This window comes from Bombina bombina, chromosome 1 (genome assembly GCF_027579735.1).
Source record: "Bombina bombina isolate aBomBom1 chromosome 1, aBomBom1.pri, whole genome shotgun sequence".
NCBI lineage: Eukaryota > Metazoa > Chordata > Amphibia > Anura > Bombinatoridae > Bombina > Bombina bombina.
Genome location: NC_069499.1, coordinates 966774522 through 966784499, shown reverse-complemented (window position 1 = coordinate 966784499; position 9978 = coordinate 966774522).

Here is a 9978-nt window from a genome sequence, read left to right as displayed (position 1 = left end):
AGTTCGAATGTTCAGGGACAATTATCTCAAATAGTTAATGATCCAACTCTTTTAATTTCCAATAAATCTTCATTAACATCTTCTAAGAATAGTATTACTATTCAAAAAAAATTAAGGCCAATTCTTAAAAAAAAATAATAATTTTCAATTGTCAAATGAACAAATTGATGAATCTCAATTTTTAATTAGGAGATCTCCAAGACTAAACCAAAAAAAAAACACAAGTTGAAAAAAAAAAATATGTCAACAACAACCGACGCATTTATTAAATATAATAGTGTTGGAACATGGACTGGTAGTATTGATTTTTTTATGGCAGAGATAGCCTCATACAAAAAGATATTTGAAGAAGAAGAAAAAAATAAAGATAATCTATTTACTCCTGAAAAAATTAGAAGCCCTCCACTTCTACTCCTATTAATGTTATCGAATCTAGTTTACCTTTGAGAGAAATATTACATTCTCCAATTCCACAAGAATTAAGTTATAATCCTGAAATCAATATTCAAGAACAAATTGAACAACCAATTTTCAATAAGAGTTTAGATAAGGATGAGCACTCTTTAGAAGAATCAATAATAGAAAAAGATCAGTTGGATACATCGTATGTTCCATCTCTAAATTATTCATCATCTGAAAACGAATCTGATATTGTTGACGATTCTACAAAATTTGTAAACTAACGTAAATTGATTGTTTTTGAATCTTGTTTAGATGAATTGTTGAAATATCTAAAGTGCCCATATGGAGTAATTTGTTCTTCAACTATTGAAATTATGTATAAAACCATTACAGGTTCTAATATTTCAGTACATGGAGAATGTACCAGTGGACATAAATTAAAAGTATGGGAAAGCCAATCACATGTTGGAAAAAAACCCATTGGTAATATTCTCACTTGTACTGCAGTAGTCTTAACCGGAAATAATTTTAAAAAAATAAAAGAATATTTCGATATACTTAACATTCCATTTTTAACAAAAACAACATATTACCAATATAAAAAAAAATATATTTTTCCAGCCATAGATTTAAACTGGAAAAAAGAAAAAAAAGAAATTATAAATAATTTGAAAGACAAAACAGTTTGTCTTATGGGCGATGGACAATGTGACAGTCCAGGGTTTTGTGCGAAGTACTGCACATATACCTTAATAGAGGACAAAACACTTAAAATAATTGACTTCAACATTGTTCAATGCTCCGAAACAACATCATCGGTTGCAATGGAAGTGAAGGGATTCGTAAGAAGCATTAACAATGTTTTAAATGAGGGTATAAAAGTACTTGATCTAGCAACTGATCGCCACATAAGTATACGAAAAGTAATAAGGGAAGATTTTAAAGACATTAATCACCAATTCGACTTATGGCATTACAATAAAAATTAAAAAAAAAAATTGTTGGCTTTAGCAAAAAAAAAAGGGAATACAAAGAGTTGTTGCCATGGGTTCCATTAATTTCAAACCACTTTTGGTTTAGTTCAGCCTATTGCAAAGGAAATCCCGAACTTTTAAATGAGGTATGGAAATCATTATTAAACCATATAGTGAATATTCATTCCTGGGAAAATGGTACATTGATACACAAGTGTATACACAAGGATTTAACAGATGACGAAATTAAAGAGCGACCGTGGATCAATAAAAAATCTGGTGCTTATTTGGAACTGTCTAAATTGGTTTGTGATCCTAATTTACAAAAGGATTTTGTATTTTTAAGAAATTATTGCCATACTGGCAGAATAGAGGTATTTCACGGTATGGTTTTAAAATTCCGGCCAAAGAGAATACATTTTAAAATTGATGCAATGATTGCGAGAACACAAGTTTCAGTCATTGCACACAATGCCAACCTAGACAGGCCGCAAGCTACTATTCAGCGTCCCAGTAAGATAAGTGCAAAAAAAGGTGCATTAAGGCATAGACCTTATTATTCGAAAATGAGTAAAAAATGGCAGATAAAAAAAAAATTACGATGATACCACCAACGAATATGTTTTTCCAATAATGATGGATGTAATTAGAATTATTAAGGGAGAATTAAAATACGACTGGCATTCTAAATTAAACTCATTACCACCAAACATTGCTCATGTTCCATGTCCTACAACTGCTGAATTAGTAGCTGAACACCGTTCACGATTTAAAAGTAGAAGATTTTTTTCATAACTTTTACATGAAAAAATATGATTTTACATTGTTTAATTTTTTTTTTTTTTTAATATTTGGTAATATTGAAAATTTAGTTTTAATTATTTAATAATGTTTGAATTGAATGTGTTTAGTTTTACACAATATGTATAAATAATAAAGCTTTTAATTATTAGTGATGTTCATGTATATCTACATTTCAATTTGAAAAATATTTGACACACATTATTTCTATTAATTTTATAAATTTAATTATTCACACAGTTATAAAGACGTGTGTAATATGCAAGATAATTGCTCAGATTGAAAATAGATAGCGGACAATATCAAATTTTTATATATTGAAAATCATCTTTCGTGGGGTGGAATATACAGAGCAGCTATGCTATAAAGATTACATAATAATGGTGTCTAGTGGGATAGCTAAATGAGGAGAGGGAATAACATAAAGAAATTTACATTAAAATTGTATGCATCACTGAAAAATATAATCTTTAAGGTGCGCTTGTTAATTGTTTAAAAAATTTGAAAGTTGTGTAGAGAGAGGTATAGAGTGTAAAAAAAGGTATTTAAGATTTGTAACATGTAATGTGAAGAACTAACAAGAAAGGTGGATAAAAGGAGGGCATTAGTATAGAAAAATTATTGGTAGGTACAGTGTGTGTGTGTATATGTGTGTATGTATATATATATATATATATATATATATATATATATATATATATATATATATATATATATATATATAGTTATTTAGTTATATTAACTCAGTGAGGGGGCTGTCACATAGAGGAGTGTTAGATGAGTATTAATGTGTAAGAAATAACAGCCTTGAATATCTATTTATTATATATTGTAATTGAGATAGACTGCAGGTATTGGGTCGGTAGAGTATTGAGTTTAAATATTACATTTAAAAATTTAGTATAAAGAGCATTTAATTTTTAGTTTACTATTGAATGTCAAAATGCTTAATTTGCGTTGTATACATCAATGATTTCTAAACAATCAATCATTATAAATGTATGTGTGTATATATAATAATAAAAAAGTAACAGAATTTGTAAATCAAACTTTTTTTTTTTTTATATGTTTACATAACGTTATATTATAATTCTTTATTTTTTAAAAAATTAAATTTTTTAGATTTAAATTTTAAAATAATTTAATTTTTTAAAAAATAAAAATAAATAAATAATTAAACCATTCCACAATTTTTTTTTTTTTTTAAGTTTGGAATATAAAATGTTATTAAAAACATTAAAATTTTTATTTTCTCAAAGAAAAAATAGAATTATCATTTTTATTAGTCAAAAAACATTTCTGATGCAGGGCCATCACAGTCCACTGTGTAAAATCCCATGTATACTTGGTCTAAAGCAGGGTATTGTCTCCTAATAGTATTTACTACACAAGACGGTATTGGTCTACGATTTGAAGGACCAAGACGACCATGTACCCATAAAGTGAATGCACGATATGCAATTTTACGAAAATCCCTAAAAAAAAATAAAAAAAATGAATTGTTGAAATCTTTTAATTGTCTAAATTTTGGTCAATTTTTTTATATTTTAAAAATCAGAAAATTAAATTTTAATCAAATTTGTGCTGACAACACTACAATTATTTCATATATATATATATTTATATATATATATATATATACAGGGAGTGCAGAATTATTAGGCAAGTTGTATTTTTGAGGATTAATTTTATTATTGAACAACAACCATGTTCTCAATGAACCCAAAAAACTCATTAATATCAAAGCTGAATAGTTTTGGAAGTAGTTTTTAGTTTGTTTTTAGTTTTAGCTATTTTAGGGGGATATCTGTGTGTGCAGGTGACTATTACTGTGCATAATTATTAGGCAACTTAACAAAAAACAAATATATACCCATTTCAATTATTTATTTTTACCAGTGAAACCAATATAACATCTCAACATTCACAAATATACATTTCTGACATTCAAAAACAAAACAAAAACAAATCAGTGACCAATATAGCCACCTTTCTTTGCAAGGACACTCAAAAGCCTGCCATCCATGGATTCTGTCAGTGTTTTGATCTGTTCACCATCAACATTGCGTGCAGCAGCAACCACAGCCTCCCAGACACTGTTCAGAGAGGTGTACTGTTTTCCCTCCTTGTAAATCTCACATTTGATGATGGACCACAGGTTCTCAATGAGGTTCAGATCAGGTGAACAAGGAGGCCATGTCATTAGATTTTCTTCTTTTATACCCTGTAAGGTGTATAATCCCACGGGGGGGTGTCAGCGCAGACCAAAGCCTGGGGCCTACGGTACCACGAGAGGCAGATGCAGATTTATCTGATAAGGAGCTCCCTGAACAGATTCAGACCACGCAGCATTATGATCCAAAGCTATTCATGTTTATTGAACAGTGTAATCATGTCTTATAGCGTACAGAGACAGCACATAGGGTTAAGGGGTGACACGTTTGGACCGCGTCATTTTACACAGTTATACAGAGCAGAAATACATGGAAAAGCTAGAACATGAGTTTCTCATAACAATATTTACAGAGTCATAACAAACTACCATCTGCAGAGACAACAAGGTGTCTAAAGCCTCTTGTTTACATTATCTTATTCTATCTTACTTCTAGGCATTAGGCCAGGGTACATTGGCAAGGCCGAATAGCTAAGGAAACTCATAACATGCATATAATTCTCACTGCATAATAACCCAGTATAATAAAGTCTATTCATTCTAAAATGGCTGCGAGGAACAAGATGGCTGCGAAGAACAAGATGGCTGCCATCAGGTTCATATTACCCCTAACATACCATCCTTTTATTCTAACAGAATAACATAAAAACTAAAACAACTTAACGAATATAAAGAACCTTATAGCGAGATGGCTGAGCGGTGACATTATGGAAAAAAGAATGGTGAGGGTTAGCATGAATACTGGTAAGCTTATTAATCAAACACACAGTAAGCTTATATATGAAAAAGAAAGCAAGAAACAGAAAAAGAAGAAATGCAAAACCCATTAAAATTTTCATACCAAGAGCTCCTAGCCAGGAACTCAGACCAAAGGTCCAATCTATACCATCAAAGAGACCTGTTGGCTGCTTACGTATTTGTGATTGAATGTCATGCAAAGTGTCAAGATCATGGTGTATTCTACCAGTGTTGTTCCTGATAAAAACACAGCAAGAAGAACCTATGCGCTTACATACTCCTCCTTCTGCTGCTAGCAAATAATCTAAAGCCATACGATTCTGGAGAGCAGTCTGAGCGATCTGCTCTTGTCACATAGTTAAGGACTCTATGGCGTCTGCAGTGGAATTAAAAGCTGCATCTACCAGTGTAGCAAACAAATTAAGCTTATAATATAATCGCATGACAGCTGCAGTAGGAAACCAAGATGCAGTAGCTATCTCGGCAGTACTAGTCTTAACTGTAAAATCAGAAGCTCTACGTGTTCGCAGTTTAGCATTAGGGAGTGTGTCATGAATACTTAATGCTGGGAATATGTAACCCAAATAACAAGGTGAGAGATGGCTACATGGTATAATTTTAACTGCCCATCTTTCACAAAGCCAATAATAACCATAAGGTAACTGAATAACTGAAGGACAGGAGGGAAATCTTTTCCTCTTAGCTTCTGGAGAAGCACCTGTCTGTTTACCTATATTTCTGCTGTTACGCCAGAACCAATTACGAATTGTGTTGTGTGGTTCAGTGTACTTAGCAGTAAAATTACGAATATACTCAAAAGAAAGATAAGATCCATCCCATATATTTAACAGTGTAGCATTAACTGTTGTGGCTGCATTGTAGATTAAGGCAACTGTAATAGGCATTTGACTAAGTGTACTGGGGTGAAAACTAGTACCATTAAGATTATGGGACATAATAACACCATGGTTTACACAATTGACTAAGTGTACCCTATCCTTTTCAAAACTTTTATCAGTGTTAACTATTGGTGTAAAATTCCACATAGTATCATCATTTATCATTTGTGTCAAATTGTGTGTGGTAATAGGAAAACCCACAAATGGATAACCCCATTTCCCCCCATGAGGGACATAGCCACAAACCCAACAAGAATCAGTCTGATTAGTCACTTTGTATAAGTTCGTGGCAGCTGTAACAAAAGCATTGTCAGTTTCCCATGCCGACATATGCAACTCTCTGATATCACGGGTGAGAGGGATGGATAAGGGATTAGTGACATTGTCAATTATACTTTTATTATCATTGTGCCAGGGCGCACCAGGACTAGGGAATGGCCTGAGTTTGTGCAGGGGCGCACCAGGATTGAAGATTAGGATCAGGATGACAATCACGGATGCGAAGAACACTGCTGGCAGGAGGTACCACACTATTCGATACTCGATGGAATCATGGAGTGGCCAGGGTTGACGTTGTCTGGGGCCCTCTTGATCCGGTTCGCGTGGATCCATACTGGAGCTTCCTCTGTAAGGACAGCGGTTCTCGTCACAGCGATCACTGTAGTTGGAAGGCCACAAGGAGGATCCAGCGACTTATTCTTATGGAGCTGCTTCACCAAGACAATATCTCCAGGCTTGAACGGGTGTGTCGGGATACCTGTAGGCTGAGGAAGAGTAGAAGAAACATCACCATAGATGCCATTCAATGTTTCAATCAGATTAGTTACATATTCTTCCCTTACAACATTGATATCTCCCCTTACCACAGGAGAACCTTTTTGTTTACACCATGGGGTTGGAAAAGGTCTGCCCATCAGAATTTCAAAAGGTGAATAACCCGTAGTGGTGCTAGGGGTCATTCTGATTTCTGCCAATACTGCAGGTAAATGTTCAAGCCAATTAGTAAATGTACCACCAGTTCCCTTCCTGAACTTATCTTTAATGGTTCTATTCATGCGCTCTACCTGTCCTGATGACTGTGGGTGATAAGGAATATGAAACTTCCAGTCAATGGACAACATAGTACAAATCATTTGTGTAATCTGTGAAGTGAAAGGAGTACCTCTGTCACTGTTTATCTGTAATGGACAACCAAAACGAGGAATAATTTCCTTGCACAATATCTTTGCTACAGTACGTGCATTCTCTTGAGTGGTTGGAAAGGCCTCAACCCACTTACTGAATTGATCAACAATGACTAAAAGATACTTGTATCCACATCGCGCAGTGGGCATGTGTGTGAAATCAATTTGCAATACCTGCATAGGACCATCAGGGGGCGGTAAATGCTCAAGTTTACCATGTACAAGGCCTCCAGGATTATTTCTGGCACAAGTTAGACATCTGTCCAGTTGTCTATCAATCATGCGCAACAGATCTTTAATGACATACTTGGATGTCATCAGATTCTTGGTCTGTTGTTTACTTATGTGGCCAAAACCATGAAAATGACTAATAAACAATGGTGCGGCAATTTGTGGTATCCCCACTCTCCCCTCCTCGTCTGACCACAGGCCATCTTGGCCTTTGGTCAGACCAGCAGAGATCCAAGTCTGTAAATCAGTTTCAGTTGCGCCAAACTGTAGGTGCGCCACATCCACATCAGATGCTAAGGCAGGAATCATTACCATGTGTAACTGTTCCTGTGTATTAGTGCTGAGATAGTCAGGGTGCGGTGGACCCCGAAACGCAGCTTCCTTAGCAATGGTGTCTGCAAAATCATTGCCAAGTCTAACGTCAGTGGAGTCAGTACTGTGGCCTTTACATTTAACAATTGCTAGCTTATGTGGTAATTTAATTGCATCTAAGAGTTCCTGTACCAGTGTAGAATGTGAGATACTCTTACCATCAGCTGCAACAAAACCTCTGTTCTGCCAAATCACTCCAAAATCATGCACAACTCCAAACGCATACCTTGAGTCAGTGTAAATGGTCACATCTTTCATCGCAAACGCTCTACATGCCTGAGCTAGGGCTACCAATTCAGCTGCTTGGGCTTACACAAAAGGCAGAGAACCAGCAGTAACCACTGTGTCGGGTAACTGTACCACAGCAAAGCCTGTAAGATAAACACCATCAGCAGGTTTAGAACATGACCCATCAACAAAAACAACTTCTCCCTCCTCTAGTGGAGTTGTTTGCAAGTCAAGACGTGGTGACGTCTCTGTGTGTACAGTGTCTATGCAATTGTGGTCCTCAGGGTGTTCTAAAGGACATTTAGAAATCAATGCATGTAATAAAGGTGCTGGGCCTCCTGTGGGTGCAATGTATTTGATAGTGAGGTTTGCAGTGGATGTGAGAATTGTTTCATAGCCTGACCTTCTCTGTGCAGTCATGTGCTGTGTAGTGAGATTATTTAACACTTGCAAGACTTGATGTGATGTATGCAATATCAGAGAATGTGACAGTACCAATGTTTGTGCCGCTTCCACCATCATAGCACATGCTGCTGTAGCTCTTAAGCATGTTAGCATACCCTGTACCACCGTTGGCAATAATTTTGAATAAAAAGCTACCGCTCTGTACCCATTACCGTGTTCCTGAGCAAGGACCCCTGCTGCTGTACCTCCCCCTTCTGTGCAATACAGGTGAAATGGTAGGTTATAGTTGGGTAAACCTAGGGCTGGAGCGGAACAGAGAGCCTGCTTGAGGGTGTTGTAGGCCTTATCAAGAGCCTGTGTCCAGTGGATTTGTTCTGGTTCATGCTGACCTGTAACTGAACGCAAAATATGATCATAATATGAACAGTCTGGTATCCATTGCCTGCAGTAAGTAACCATACCCAGAAAAGATAACATAGCAGTCTTTGTTTGTGGTCGAGGAATAACCATGAGAGCCTTAACTCTTTCAGGGGATAACAGTCTCTTGCCTGCTGAAAGAAGAAAACCCAGGTATGTTACTTGTGGAAGACAAAATTGCATTTTTCTCAAAGTCACTTTGTTCCCTGCATCACCTAAGTGCTGAAGCAAATTGAGAGAGTCAGTTTTACAAGTCTGTTCATCAATACTGCACAACAACAAATCATCCACATACTGTATCAAAGTGGAACCTTCAGGAGGTGTCCAGGATTGTAGGGTCTTACGAACTACAGCTGAGTACGCGGCGGGGGAATCAATAAAGCCCATTGGTAAACGATTAAACGTATATTGATTCCCTAAATACGTAAAACCAAACAACGGTTGAGTGTCGGGATGCACAGGGATGCTAAAGAATGCACTGCAGAGATCAATGACTGTAAAGCAAGTTGCAGTACTTGGGATGGCTGTTAAAATAGCATTAACATCTGGCACTATCGGCGCAAGTGGCTGCACCAGAGCATTTACTGCTCGCAAGTCTTGTGTAAATCTGTATTCTGTACCTCCAGGTTTAGGATCAGGATTGATAGGTGTATTGTATGGTGACAGTGTGCGTCTAATAACATTCTTATACAATAGGTCCTTGATTACAGGAGCTATTCCCTGTTCCTTTTCCTTAGACAAAGGGTACTGCTTAATGTATACAGGTTTAGCACCTGGTTTGAGAGTGGCTTTGTATGGTGTGCATGAAATGAAACCTGGATCATTAAATCCAGTGGCCCATAAACTCTGTTTTAACTCATCAAGTGCCTCTGGCACGTCATTAGTGACATGTGAAGCATGTGTGAATGCATCTGGCTCTAATTGTACAGGTATAACCTTAGGATCTTTTACAATATTCCTGCCATATTTCCATGTCCACAAATGTTCTGGTGTTTGCACATAAACAGTATCTGGTGTAAGTACAACTGCATTAACTGGTGCTTTCCACATCTCTTTCTCAACATGGTCAGTAATCCAGGGTCTGTAAAAAGCTTGTGTCACAACTTTGTCAGGGTGTGAGGCATACTCAAACACATTCTCAAGAGTCTGTAAAC